This window comes from Esox lucius, chromosome 4 (genome assembly GCF_011004845.1).
Source record: "Esox lucius isolate fEsoLuc1 chromosome 4, fEsoLuc1.pri, whole genome shotgun sequence".
Taxonomy (NCBI): Eukaryota; Metazoa; Chordata; class Actinopteri; order Esociformes; family Esocidae; genus Esox; species Esox lucius.
The window spans coordinates 11,958,246-11,973,647 of record NC_047572.1 but is presented as its reverse complement, the minus strand read 5'-3'; positions in this window follow the sequence as shown (position 1 = coordinate 11,973,647).

The window sequence follows — 15,402 nt, the reverse complement described above, 5'->3', positions numbered from 1 at the left end:
TTCATTTCAATTTGAGTTATGTGGCCTAGAGAAAAGCATGCATTTCGTTTTCTTTGTATTTCGCACAAACTTACGTTCAGAGTGTCTTCTGCAGCACCCGAGGTTCAGTACTATGTGGTACTATGTTTTGATTATTTAAACCCCTGAATTTGATTGATTATTTTCAAGATCAGTACTATTCCCTACCTTACATAAAGTGGCAGCACTAAGGCTTCCTTCGAGACATTAAGAATAATCCTTGCCACTAAAGTATAAGAAAAATAAATGTGTCTAAATAAAATATTAATTAAAAGCATCATGTCTTTGCTTTCTCAGCAATGATACATGAATAAGAAACAACATGCTTAGGCTTTTCCTCATTTCAGCAAATTTACAGCTATCCAAAACGTTGAAGGATTACCGACAGAGTCCACCGTTGCACTGATGAAATAGTTCGATTTGGTCTTTTTTTTACTGAACCATTGTCTCTATTTCTTAATTGCTTAAAGAGCTGCCAGTGAACTAAGAACCCAGATTGTCTAGTGTTAGCCCAGACTTGAATTCTTTTTTGAGAAAACCTCTAAGAGTTTAGATGAGTACCTTGAATAATGGGGTTCATGACTCTATTTGTCAGACAGAGTGTCATGTCTGTCAGACAGAGTACACTGTTCGTCAGCCAGAAAGTGAAAAATGCACTTTCCTGACTGATCAGGAATGCCATATAGTTAATATATTTTCTATCAATCATGACAAAATGATGCATAGGAAGATCTTTTCATATATTTCTCAATAAGATTATTCAAGATTCTGTTTTAATCTGGTATATTGTAATTTGTAAACACTACATTTTCCAAATACTTATGTGAGGTACTGGTCATCAGGTCAAGGACAGCATGAGTTTGGTCTGATTCAACATTAATTTAGGGTAGGTTTCATTATCAGCTGTGTTAACATAGTGCTTATTCATACTATGAGAGAGAAAAAACACTATATAGATTGATCTTAGTTTGCATGAACATTTCCACAGCGTTTGAATGTTCACTGTAATGTTCAACACGTACAACAAAAGATAGTCGCAGTCAATAGAGGGAAAATCAAGCGATACAGTTGCAACACACTTGTTTTCAGACTTCCATAACTCCAGGGGGGTTATGGAAGTCTGTCACATGCTACTTCAGAAGGTGGAGTCTCATGCTATCGATAACCACTACTTTACACAAAAAATGTATTCAGAATTTTTCAATATCTCTCGTAAAATGTAACATAATGTAAGTCATCCCTTAAACACAAGACTTATTATTTCGTCTGCTCTGAGACATCGGTAAACGAATTAAGATAAAAATTCCCCATCACCATTTGTTCATGTATCAAAAAGTGTTGTAGATACTTGGTAATAGTACCCTTGGTAATAGTTGTCATTAAGGGCAGGTGGGGCACAGCCCCAGCAGAAATAACTGCAGCTATATTGTTATTTTTATTTCTCAAAGATTACTTCCTATAATTTATTATCTATGAATGTAGCATCTTCGTAAAGTGCATATCAATTGTATTAGGATTTAATTTCATGTTCATTGGTCCCTGCCTTGTTGCTTCAGACTATGCCATAGGCTAAGCGTCAATGTGGGACAATGCAATGTACATTGTACGTGTGAAAATATTAAAACGCACGTTCAGAATGTTAGTGTCATCAATGTAGATCACACGAATTTGATGCCAAGTAGGGCTGACAGCCGGTAGCCCCACTACAGCGTCATTTCGTATTTCAGACCTGATTGGCTGTCTGTCTGTCTGGCACCAACATTAGTCGTCAAGAAGAGCGAGGAGGGTAAATTGTCTTAGCTAGCTTGTTAGCTTCAGAAATGCCAGATAATTTGAGAAAATGAATAAAGTGGATTTCATACTCGAGCACCAGTTTGAAACCCTTAATTTGGAGGAGAAACTTGAAGTAAAGCGACTTGGTGCCCATCAGCCATGGCATATTGTCATCACTCAAACTGCTGGTAAAAGTAACCAAGGGTGGTTTTTGAAGAAAAAGTGGCTAACGGTTAGCATACAAAAGAAGGCACTCTTCTGTTTTCCATGTCTGCTATTTGGTGGAGATGGTACTTGGCCGAGGACGGGTTACAAAGATTTGAAACATCTTTCTGAGAGTAATGCAAAACATGAGAGCAGCGGGAGTCATCTGGACAATGCTGTGGAATTGGGCTTACATGGAAGGGTAAATGTCCCAGCCCAAGTTGACAGTGCATACAGGCGCTCTATTGAGCAGCATAACAAACAGGTGGAGGAAAACAGATATGTTCTCAGTGGGATCATAACATTTATTAAACTGTTTGGAAAATGTGAAACCGCACTGCGGGGGCACGACGAGTCGGTGGACTCCCTGAATCCTGGAATATTCAGTTGCATTTTTTTAGAGACTATGTGTGAGGGCGATTCAAGACTTCAGAGGCACTATGACGCTCAGCCCATCTTCAAAGGGACATCTAGCACTGTACAAATCAAACTGTTAGACTGTATTTATGAAGTGTACAGGGAGAAGATAGCCAAGCAAGTGGACGAGACATCATTTGTTGCCATACAGGCAGATGATACAACTGATGTCTCCTGTAAATAGCAAATGGTGGTTGTGTTGCGATACATGTTGCCTGACAATACAATGACAGAAAGGTTTTTGGAGTTTCTGGAAGTCAATGATAAAACTGGACTCGGCCTCTCTAATAGCATCAAGGAAGTGCTGGAACAACTGAAGCTGGGAGAAAAGCTGATCGCTCAGACTTATGATGGTGCGGCTGTAATGAGTGGAAACGTTTGAGGGGTACAGACGCTAATGAAAGAGACATACCCACATGCCCAGTTTGTTCACTACTATGCTCACCAGCTGAACCTGACCTTGCAGCAACTTTGTTCAGCAAGGATAATCATCCTGAAGGTGTTTTTTTGCAGATTTAACTGCTTTTGCCACCTTTTTCTCTGGTGCTCCATAATGTGTTGCGGTACTTGCTGAGGCAAAACAGAGACGCATTCCAAGGCCACCCGCTGTACGATGGAACCAGTGGGGATTTCTTTAAGACTGCAAGGGAAGCTTGGCTTCCCCTATAATGTCAAAAAATATTGACATTATAGGGGAATGACATTGATACAGTTAAACTGACTAATGTTTCTTACTAAGTTAACCTGGGCCCTTTTAACAGCGTATTAGCCAGTAATAAGCTTTACCAGTATCTACTAACTAACTGAAATAGTCATGTGAATTGAGCAATTGCTAACGAGTCTGCCAAAGCTATTTCATTTCATGGCATGAGAATGTAATTTTTTTCTTTCATGGCATAACAACATACGTTTTACTTTCATGCATGCAAAAGATATGTGACCAAATATCCGCAAATGCTAAATTTCAACATGACATTAGTACTTTTGATGGCCTGAAAAAGGGGGACTATAAAAAAGTATTTCAGTGAAACCAATATGTACCACTCAAATAATAGCTGAGAATCTATACTTTAATCTCACAGTAATTGTTTGATTTCAAATGAAACAAATATAGAGCTACTGTGACCCTGCAATTGGTCCATATTTGTGTTGTATCAACTTGTCATTTTGGAGTAACACCCGCCAATATAATTTCCTAGTGTGCCTTGCCTTTTTCTGTGAATTGTAGATTGACCACCCATGACTGAATGTGTTAGTCATGGTTTTTGAATTCACTCATTTTCAGTCCTGTGGCCTTCACTGAGTTCCTAGGCAAATGTTATCATTATAATTAACCCCCCTCCTGTCCAATGGACACGCTGGGTTTGAACCTTTTAAACATTCTGTTTATGCTACGGATTGCTGGGTTGTACCATTAGAGTTGACTAGTACTTCTACATACATAGAAAACAGTCTGTGTGATTTAACAGGGCTAAGCTAGAGCGTATATCAAGGGTAGATCACAAAGTGCCCAAGTTTTGTTTTACATTTTTCTTATGAAAATGTCTGTCCGAGTAAAAGTGGTTTGAGCTATACAAGAATATTAAACAAGAACTCCTGCACACTGTCCCTGTAACATACAATATCAAAAAGCTTTAATGAAAACAACATTTCGGTCCGAGGACCTTCATCAGGACCTTGGACCAAAACATTTTCATTAACGCTTATATATTATATTTGATATTATATATTATGTATATATATATGGAAAGTGTGCGGGAGCTCTTCTTCAATATTTATTTGAACTTCGGTCTTCTCCAACGCGTGAATGACATTAATACAATAACCCTCAATAAAGGTGACAATAACTAACTTTTTCATCAAGTGAAAAGACGAGAGAATCGTGGAATCCACCAGTAATAATAAATAAATGAAGTTGCTCTCAGTAGATTATAACTTAGGTCTTCCATACGAGAGACCCTGTCTTTAACCACTACGCCACGGCATTACACATTTCAACAGTCGCTAGACTCCTTTGAGGATTGTGTTAAACTGATTATCGTTTCTTATTATGTTTATCTCCACCATAGTGTCTATGAACTGTATTGCTTTTGCCACTGGACGTTTTAACAGCTTATTAGCCAGTAATAGGCTTAGTATCTACTAACTTCCTAGGAATAATCATAAGAATTGAGCAATTGCTGGCGAGACTGAAGATTAACTATTCCATGCCAGAAACAGTCGCAATATAACCGGATAGTTTCAGTTTAGGCTAACGTAACTACTGTATGTTGAAGGCAGCAAATATGTTTGTCTATCCTGTCCCAAAACGCATGCACGGATGTGTACTTCGTACAAAGTTTTCGTCTATTCAGAACAAATCATAATGCGTACTTGGCTTTGCCTGCGAGGATATTCGTTTGCAGGTCCGCTTCTCTAACCACTACAGTATTTACCAAGGTCAGTCACTCAGTAGGAGACATTCGCTCTTCTTGGCCGGCTCCACTTACGCGGTTGGACAAAAATGGATAGTGACATTGCTATTGCTAACTAAAATATATTCAGATGTGAAGGAATAAAAAAAAAAAACAGAATGGGGCAGCTTTTGATGTAAAACACTCTATTATATCTTAATGTTCTTTTTGCATCTCTGTTCCTTAAACATATGAGTGGCACATTGTAACAATGTCTTTAAGAATATACAGCTCCAAAAAAGTTGAAAAGGAAGGTTTTAAGTGAGGAACAGAACAAACGTTGTTGTGCCATGAAATGAAATACCTTTGCCTGTGTAAAGTTCATCTTCAGTTTCACTAGCAATTGCTCAATTCGTATGACTATTCCAAGTAGATACTAGTAAGCCAATTATTGGCTAATAAGCTGTTAAAACGGCCAGTGGCAAAAGCCATACAGTTCATAGATGCTATTTGTGGTGGAAGTAAACTTAAAAATAAACTTCTGTCGGTTTAACACAATGCTTAATGGTGTCTAGCTAAATATTAAAACTTGGTGATGTTAATGCGTGACAAAATGATGATGACACATCCAGCCCAAAATGGGAGCTGAAATGTGATTTAAAAAAGTTTCAGACTGCATCTTCAAGGGGATCATTGATAGAAAGCATTATATAACAACTTTCCCTCACATATTTGAAGCTACAATGTACAATATCGTTTCCAGTAAGGTATTGGAGATGTGGAAGCATACTTGGTTTAAAGAGTATGGTATTACCTAAGGTTTTAGAAAAACCTAAAAATAAAATAAAAAAGGACACGAGAACATATTAGCCAATATCTGTGAATATTAACCTAGCATTTGGGAAACCCTGCTCTAAATTAGGATACAGTCAAAAGTATTCACCCCCCCCCCCCTTTTTCCTCATTTATTGTCTTACAACATAAAATCCATACATTGCCCTAAACTACAAATTACAAATACAAGACTAAAAATAATGATTTACATACTGTAAGTTTTCACTCCACTTTAGTCAATATTTAGTAGCGATACAACTGCAAATGCAATTATTTGGATGCATCTCTACCAGCTTTGCACATCTGTCCATTACAATTTATGTTAATTTCTTCTTTGCAAAAATTGGTACTTTGGTGAACAGCACTTTTCAACTCTTTCCACATATTCTCAATTGTCTGTGCTTTGACTGGGCCACTCCAGGACATTGACCATTTTGTTTTGACCCCACTCTAGGGTGGGTTGGGCAATGTTTGGGCAATTTGTCCTTCTGGAACATAACTCTTCTACCAAATCCCAGGTCCTTTACTAACTTTATCCCTAGGTTCTGACACGGAGAAGTATCCCCATAGCATGAAGACCACTTTTGTGAAGCACCCAGGCTATCTCTGCCATTTGCCCAGTGACTCCCAACTCAGCAGTTGACTGTAACAGACTGTAACTCCATTCAAGTTGCCAGAGCCCTCTTGGACACCTCCCTGAGAAGTGTCCTTCTCACCTGGATCCTCTGTTTTGAAGGACCTTATTCTGGGTATGATTTCAATGTCATTTTGTGTTCTTGTTGTCCTTTTTTATTGAATTGTACTTACCAACTGTGGGACCTCCCGGAGATAGGTGTACAGTATTTTTCCGGAAGTCATGTGATAACCCTTGATTGCACACAGGTGGAGTCCATTCTATTAATTACTTGACTTGACTAAGACAATTCCAACACAGCTCATTCAGGTGATTCATTGCAAGGGGGATGAATACTTAAGGGATCAATTATTTTCTGTTTTATATTTGTAATTAATTTAGGACAATTTGCAGATTGTATTTTTACCTTGATGTTATGAAATTTTGTTCATCTGTGACAAATTCCCAAACTTCATTCTCTAATCATTATTGAAGCAAGCTCCCAGCAACCTCAGGCGAGTCAAAGATGGCGTTGTGGCCTTTCACAACATTTCTTACCAAGCCATTCTGCTTCATTGTGCAGCCACAGATGATGGCAGAGCATTACCAGAAAAGAAACCCAGTGTGGGGTCAGTTGGTCTCAGACTTTAGGCTGTCATTGCATGCAAAGGATATGGGACCAAATATTCGCTAGTGTAAAATTTCACCATGACATTAGTACTTTTGATGGCCTGAAAAGGGAGGACTATAAAAAAGTATTTCAAAAAAGTTAAACCAATATGTACCACTCAAATAATATCTGAGAATCTATACTTTAATCTCACAGTAATTGAATGTGTTAGTCATGGTTTTTGAATTCACTCATTTTCAGTCCTGTGGCCTTCACTGAGTTCCTAGGCAAATGTTATCATTATAATTAACCCCCCTCCTGTCCAATGGACACGCTGGGTTTGAACCTTTTAAACATTCTGTTTATGCTACGGATTGCTGGGTTGTACCATTAGAGTTGACCAGTTCTTCTGCATACATAGAAAACAGTCTGTGTGATTTAACAGGGCTAAGCTAGAGCGTATATCAAGGGTAGATCACAAAGTGCCCAAGTTTTGTTTGACATTTTTCTTATGCAAATGTCTGTCCGAGTAAAAGTGGTTTGAGCTATACAAGAATATTAAACAAGAACTCCTGCACACTGTCCCTGTAACATACAATATCAAAATGACCTGATGAAGGTCCTCGAACCAAAATGTTGTTTTCATTAAGCTTTTTGATATTGCATGTTATACGGACAGTGTGCCGGAGTTTTTCTTCAATATTTTTTCGACCTTCGGTCTTCTCTGACGCACCAGCCGATTTGCAGGTGTGCAAAAGTTTTGTACTTTGCTACACAACAATATAACATTTTTATGATAAAACTCTCATAAACCCATGCAATTCTGGTCAGAATTATTTTTCTGAATTTTGAAACTCTACTCGGAAGTCACATTAAGCTGGTTAGCAAATTAATGTATAGTTCCTAATGAAATTCAGTCTGAATTAGGAAATAAAACAGTTAAAACAAACATGTTTGCATTAGTTAGAAAAATGCAAAGAAAAGTTATAGCAAACAAAAAGAAAGTCAGAGCTACTATAAATACACAAGAGTGAATGTTATTTGATATAACTTGGTGTGTGTGTTTTTGAACATGGACTCTGCTGTCCTAGCATCAGAAATAAGCTTGTTCCAATATTAAGCTACAAGGACAGAGAAAATATTTGAATGGGTTGAGAAAGAGAAGAGATTTGAATGGACTGAGAAAGAGAAGAGATATTATGTAGGGTTTATGCATATCCTCAAGGGAAGGGCTGTTCCCCTTGCTTCTCCATGGGTACGTGTGGGCAAGAGTCCATGTAGAGTTGGCAAAAGTGGGAGAATATTGAACCCAAGGTTGGCTGCAGCATTCAGGATGACTTTCAGTGGTTTAATTGCAAAAATGGGGAGCCTAGCCAACAGTGGTCCAGGTGGGAGATGACAAGTGCCGGTATACTTGCTTATTTAGACTGAATTGCAAAAGTGCACAGTGTGACAATATAATTTCCCCACCAGCCAGCTGTAGGGTTATCTAACTATGACGAGTTTAACACTGCATATGAAAGAAATACAAATCTGATAAATGCTACATGGCAGACATTTTAGGTTTTACTTTGCCTAACAGCTGTAGCAATGGTTGTCAGATTTTTTTTTACAGTAGCCCTTTGAAGGGAACAAAGAATAAAAGAGGCATGAAAGACAGGCCTAAAATGAGAATGAGAGGCAATTAAATGGGAATAAAAGGTGAAAGATTAATGTTGTAATCTGTGTGTCATCAGAGTCTATGAGGACAGGTCTAGACAGAGAGGATCAGAGCCGGCATGGCTGCCACTCTGTGTGTGTGTGTGTGTGTGTGTGTGTGCGTGCCATCATCCGTCCTCCATTGTCTTTAAAATTAGCTTCCAACCAAGGGTGCTGATCCATCAACACACTGTAATAAGGCTGGGCCAGTTCCAGCTAAGACTAATCTTTCATATTCTGTCCAAAATGGCACCCTATTCCCTACATAGTGTACTACCATTGACCAGATGCACTACATAGGGAACTTGGTGACAATTGGGACACATACTTAGTTCCAGCCTGAATACATCAAATATTTAAACATGTCTTTTGCCTCTTCTGTGGACGAAATACATTTAGTTGTAGAGGGGTGTATCCACTAACTACCGTATAACCTGATGTAACCTTCCAGCTCTGCTGCTAGAGCAGTACACCCACGGCCCTCTATTCTCCAGCCACTCCACCCACACAGGCCCTGCAATGTATAAGTTCAGTTCTAGCACAAAGCAGGAGATTAACTGCTCTCTTTTTAATTACTTTGTCGACACAGTTAATTTGTTTTTGTACAACTTGTGTGTATTATTTTCAACTTCATACCATAATAGCAATAATAATAATAAAACATTCTGAAAGCTTATTACTTCTCCGGAACAATTTTCCAGTTAAACGCAAGATGATGAGACCCATCTGATTTTAAATTCCAGTCTATAAGAAGAAATGGCTCCGAAACAGAAACCAGCATTGTTGGGGTGGATGGGTAAATGTGGGACAGGGCTGACTCACCTCACCTCGCTCTGGCAACTCCTTGTTATAGGTTAGGCACATGTGAGGGCTCAATTGTGGTGTGTTCCGGCAGGCTTCGGCGAAAACTCCCTGGTTGAACGAGCAGTGTGACAAGAAGCAGACTGGCCTGGGGATGTGCATTGGAGAACACGTCTGGGTTTTTGACACTGCTGCACCTGATGTGAAGCTGTTGTGGCAAGGCCATGATCACAGATTGGACTTTTTTTGAAAATGTGAAGATTTTTCTTTTGAAAATGATTGATTAAAATGTATGTGTTGTTATTTATATGTATGTAGGTATTTATATGTATGTAGTTATATGTGTATGTGCATTGTAAACATAATTGCATGTGAAATGTTGCAACAGAAACATCAAATATATGGTTTTCCAGGTGAATCCCTTGATTTCTACAGTTCTAGGAGGCATTTTTCAGTTAGAAAATGGTTCTCGGTAGAGACCTTCATAAAGAAGAAGACATCTACTTTGGTAGTTCAAAACTAATATCACCAAAAATGGTTCCCACATCAAGGTAAACCGACGAACACCATTGTTTCTACTAAGCACCTTTCTAAAATAGTGTTATGTATAGAATTTATTTTTAACCATGCCATTCATTCTGTCTCACCATTGTATTATCGAGACAGGGAAAGGGAGGTTCACACCAGCCCAGGCAGCAGGTACATTGTACTGAGGAATGCAGTGAAGGACAAAGGTCTCCCGAAAGTAAAGGATACAGAACTAAGCACTGTTAGACCCCACTGAAGAGTTTCAACATATGGTTTTATTTCTTTCCGGCGGTGTACTAAGTACAGTCACTAAGTACATTTGTTTTTTCTACATTCTGAATACCTAGTAGGACAGGGAAAGGGTCCAACTCCCAAACTAACCAAGAGAACATTACTGAGTCTCTGGAAGTATTCACAAACCATTGGGTTTTTATTATTTGCTCCCCTGACGTTTTCTGATTGGGACTGCTATTGTATTGTGCTTATTTTCATAATGAATACTTTGTGATATTTGTATTGCATTGCAATAGCAGCCCTATCTCACGTCTGTTTAGTGTAACCGACAAGCTAGAGTTAAGAAAATATAGGTGTTTTTATTATGACATTATGAGTCATAAACTGTATTATCTTCTATTTAGATTAAATTGAATTTTTTCTGATTTGTGAGGTGAACAAGTAATGCACTGTCTTTCCAATGGGCGAAAATGGTACACTGACTCACTTTTGTCACTTAAAATTACACTTATCATGGCACTTATCATAAGAAGAGCATTAACTCTGTGTCCTGGCCAAACCTTAAATCTGACCCTCATATCAACATAGCTACCTGATCATCCTCAGCTTCTGATTGGCTTATCAATCAATCAACTGTATTTATAAAGCCCTTTGTCACAAAGTGCTTTACAGAGACACCCGGCCTTAAACCCCAAGGAGCAAACAACAGTAGTGTTGGATTTCAGTGGCTAGGAAAAACTCCCTAAGAAGGCCGAATTTTAGGAAGAAACCTAGAGAGGACCCAGGCTCAGAGGGGTGACCAGTCCTCTTCTGGCTGTGCAGGGTGAGATATTATGAGTCCAATTAGAATAATAAATACATTTCTCTGGGGTAAATCCAGAGTCTATTTGATTCTAGACTAGGTCAAAAGTATGACCAGGTGGACAAGGACAGGGACAGCAACGGGCCCCCCAAACCAGGTACTCTGCTGGTGTGGACCATGACATCATCTCCTCCTAAGATTTTAAACTGGAGGAGACTGAGAAAAGTTAGAAAGTGCATTCCTCATTTCCCCCAGCACAATAATATAGCAGCATAACACCTTGGAACTGAGACAGGGGGGTCCGGCGACACTGTGGCCCTACCCGGGGGAGGCCCCAGACAGGGCCCAACAGGTAGGAAATCAATCCACCCACATTGCCAGGCATCAACCAAAGGGACACCCACCAACTGCAACCCCGCTAAAAGAGGGCAGAGTATTGCCAGCAGCGTACAGCCCAAGTGCGCAACAGAGAGACAACGACAAGCTAGTGACTCTTCCCCCGAAAGGCATTGGAGGGAGGGCATCCCAGTGGCAATGAGAGTCCACCTGGCAAGACAGCAAGGCTAGACAGTATCATGCCTTCCTGGTCACCTTCACGCCCCTGGGCCAGGCTACACCTAATCATAGACCGTGCCTTAGAGATGAGTCTTTAGTAGACACTTGAAAGTTTGCACTGAGTTTGCATTTCTAACCTTAATTGGCAGATCATTCCACATTAGTGGAGCTCTATTAGAAAAGGCCCTGCCGCCAGCTGTTTGTTTAGAAATTCTAGGTACAATTTAAAGGCCTGCATCTTGCGATCGTAGGTTATGTGTAGGTATGTATGGCTGGATCATTTCAGCAAGGTAAGTAGGAGCAAGTCCATGTATTGATTTATAGGTTAAGAGTAAAACCTTAAAATCAGCCCTAACCCTAACAGGCAGCCAATGTAAGGACGCTAGGACAGGAGTAATGTGTTCAATTATAATTTTTTTGTTCTAGTTAGGATTCTAGCAGCCGTGTGCAGCACTAATTGAATTTTATTTATTAGTTTGTCTGGATAACTAGAGAGAAGAGCATTGCAGTAATCTAGTCTAGAAGTAACGAAACGCATGGATTCATTTTTCTGCATCAGTTTTTGATAGACAGTTTCTAATTTTTGCAATGTTTCGAAGATGAAAAGAAGCAACTCTTGAGACATATTTCATATGATCTTCAAAGGAGAGGTCAGGGTCAAGGGTAACGCCTAGGTTTTTTACAGTTTTTTGGGAAACGACCATGCAGCCGTCAAGGTTCACAGTGAGATCTGCTAACAAAGCTATTTGTTTCTTGGGTCCTAAAACGAGCATTTCTGTTTTCCTTGAGTTTAAGAGCAAGAAATTCTCTGTCATTCACTTCCAAATATCTGAAACGCATGCTTCCAAAGTAGCTAATTTAGGGGCTTCTCCATGCTTCATTGAAATATATAACTGTGTGTCATCAGCGCAACAGTGAAAGTTTACATTGTGATTTCGGATTACATCACCCAGAGGGAGCATATATAGTGAGAACAATAATGGGCCCAGAACCGAGCCTTGAGGAACACCAAAGCATACCTTTGACTTGTCAGAGGATATGCCATCCACACTAACAAACTGATATCTTTCAGATAAATAAGATTAAAACCAGGCTAGAACATGTCCACATAGCCCAACATGGGTTTCCAGTCTCTCTAAGACTGTGTCAAAAGCAGCACTAAGATCAAGAAGCAACAGGACGGATGCGGAACCTTTGTCCAAGGCCATTAGAAGGTACTTTGTTACCTTCACGAGTGCAATCTCAGTACTATGATGGGATCTGAAACCGGACTGGAGTATTTCATAAATGTTATTTGTCTTTAGGAAGACATTCAGTTGTTGGGAAACACATTTTTCTAAGATTTTATACATCCTCTCTTGTGGCCCAAAAAAAAATGTTTTGTGAAGGACTGAACTGTTGGTATTAAATGTATGCCAAAGTGTCAGCTAAACCATAAACATTTTCAATTGAAACGTATATTTCCCTGAGCTAGGCTAACCATATTAAATCAATGTTGCACCAATGGATGTCAAACATCTTCAATTCAACTGTCGAAACAGCCCAAATCAAAAGCCAAACGCTAACAAGAATGCTGAATGTTTTTGTTTGCAATCCTCTCCACATTAAATACGCTGATGTCTGCTGTCCTTTACTGTCCCGTCCCTTCTCCCCTAACACACTGCAAGTACACTTCCCCAGTGGTGCCTTACCCCCTATATAGTGCCCTCCTTTTGAATAGAGCCATGGGCATAGGGTTTCATTTAGACCGGCCTTCAGTAGAAAAGATAGAACTGCTCCTCTAGATCACGAAATGTCTGCTACGATTTTAACTTCTTCAGTTTCTGTAATTACCATTTGATTTCTCTTCCTCTGTTGCGCTCTATCTGGTGCTCTCATTTCACTCTTTTTCTCTCTTTGACCTAAAACCCATTAATATTTTGGCTTCAATTGGCTCTGTGTGCAATTAATAGCAAAAAAATTGTTTTATTGTCTGTCCTACTTGAATAAATCTCAAGTATATATTATCAGGGACTGGATACTTAACAAAAAGAGACGTAAATATGTTCAAATCACCCATATAGCACTTATTCAACTGCTGTCAGTTTGTACATATTCATGTTAATTTATTAGTGTATTATAATATTTCAACTGTATCTTAATTAAGATTAATTTATCAAACTGTTTTATCAACATATTACAAAAAAAAGATTTGCATGATGATCAAGTGTTATGAAGCTATATTTCATTAGCTTTTTTTAGTCTCACACGGTGAAAGTAAAAAATATATATTTTTTATCCACTCAAAAGAAAAATTATATGGCTGAATTCACTACTCTGGAGCTAAAGCCTGCCTACAGAGAGTCGTCAAGTAATCCATTAATTATGGGTACAATTCTACACTGCTGAAATCCCTCTTTGAAAGACATGGTCTTTTTTTTGATACGTCAATTATTGCATTGTTTGCTAAAGTCATAAAACGTTCAATTATTGCAGGTTAACAAGTGATTATGTGTCATGCCCATCATATATTTAGGTAATATAGTATTAGAGACTGTGGTACTGTGTATGGCCAATATATCATGTTCTAATTAACAGTGAACTGCAATGTGCCTGGACAAAATGCTTTGCCGTGGTATATTGTCAATATACCACAAATCCTTGAGATGCTTTATTGCGATTATAAACTGGTTACTAACAGAATTAGAGCTGCAAAAAGTGCTGTGATTTCTTACTCTGTGGTATATGGTCTCATATACCATATCTATCAGCAAATCAGCATTCTGGATCCAAAAAGTTTCATTTTTTGCTATAAAGCTCATTCAGGGTTTGAGGTATGGACAAAAAAAACTCAGACCTTAACTCCTGATTGACTTGTATTGGTAAAGGGAAATTACTGAATTGTGTTGTCCATGATAAAGATTTGTTTACATAGGGGAATCAGAGAAAGTCCATCCTGAGGGAACTGTATCTTGACCCTCAGTCTTTGAGACCTGCGAAGGGTTGGTGCTCCGTGTCCGGTTAAGACACCTCCACACTCAATCTAATTTTCCCCATTTTCACCAAGTCTATACATTTACGTCTACTGCATTCATTATTGACCCGCCCTCCACGGAGACGTCCTCAGGGTTATATCTCTCTGCTGTGGCAGACCTTTACTGTATACACCTCAGGTGAAGCACACCAATGCCTCTTTCCACATCAAGAGGCTGAAAACATTAGATCCAAAAAAAGCACTGTTCTGAGAAGATTCTACATTTGGGTACAGCAACTACATTTCCCCCGCCAAGTGCTGTCAGAGTAAGGCCCAAAACATTTTCACAGACTTCAGCCATCCAAGTCATAGACTGTTCCCTATATTTCTGCATGGCTTACATGTAAGCACTATTAGTGTATATGCTGGAACCGGCGAGACCCTGAACAGCTTCTACCCCCAAGCCTTAATGTTGAATATGACTGCAGAATGACTATATAGTGGTTACCCGCACCATCTGGATGGTCCTCTTTTTACATTAACCCTTTATTAGACTTTGTAGAAAGATCCTGAACCCCCCCCCCCCCCCCGACACACATATACACACACACACCATAACTTACACTTAACAAGGACAAATATAGTGATGTTAATCACACACAATTTTGCACTCATCACATATTCCACTGATACTTTTTATTATCTATCCAGTTGCCAAATCCATTTAACCTGAATATATGTACATAAACCTAATTGTTTCCCTGTACACCAAATCTGTGCTCGTAATCCCTGAGTATAGCCATGCTGCTGTCATTTGATATTGGGATTCATAGTGTTCATGTTAAAAAAAAAAAAAATGTAATGTCTAATAATGTCTAATAATGTCTAAGTACTTCGTCGTTAGTCTATACCTAAGCATTTGATAAATAACATTTAATATTATTATATTTACGGTATGTCAGTCATTTC